This window comes from Seriola lalandi, unplaced genomic scaffold (genome assembly GCF_002814215.2).
Source record: "Seriola lalandi dorsalis isolate HSWRI2012SDOR001 ecotype SW California unplaced genomic scaffold, Sedor1 jcf7180002053076, whole genome shotgun sequence".
NCBI lineage: Eukaryota > Metazoa > Chordata > Actinopteri > Carangiformes > Carangidae > Seriola > Seriola lalandi.
The window spans coordinates 1,882-2,423 of record NW_019523629.1 but is presented as its reverse complement, the minus strand read 5'-3'; positions in this window follow the sequence as shown (position 1 = coordinate 2,423).

Sequence of the window (542 nt, the reverse complement as noted above, 5' to 3'; positions counted from 1 at the left end):
CAAAGTCGCTGAGGATCAGTAACGTCTCCAGATCAACTCCGAACAATGGAATGAAAAACTTGAAAACTGCTCCAGTGGATGCTTATACTTCAAGATTGCTGATTCGCTCATTTCGTTGTCAATCAAAAAGGGACTCAGCCTCAGACAGATCATCCAATCATCATGCAGAAGCCGAGCGTCCGGGCCAGCCCACTGTCCCATAGACCCCCAGAGACGCTGAGCGTCCGATGGGCAGGACAAAGCCCAGCATTTATCCAATAACCGTCTAGTTTCGCTGCAGTGGAACAACCCACTTTATGTTTCCCCATTGAAGTCAGTAGACGCTCGGCGTCTACACTGTGTAAAGCACTGTGGCGCTGCGGGGATGAAGTTTAGTCGTGCCGGTTACCTGTGATAAGTAGCTGATTCTGAACAAAAGATGAACGTGTTCTACCGCATATTTAGTCAATGAAATGTACACACAACAGATTACATATTTAACCACTTATTTTGTTGACATTTTAGGGGAAGCTGAGCTTCCCTTGCAGTCTTAGAGCAATCGC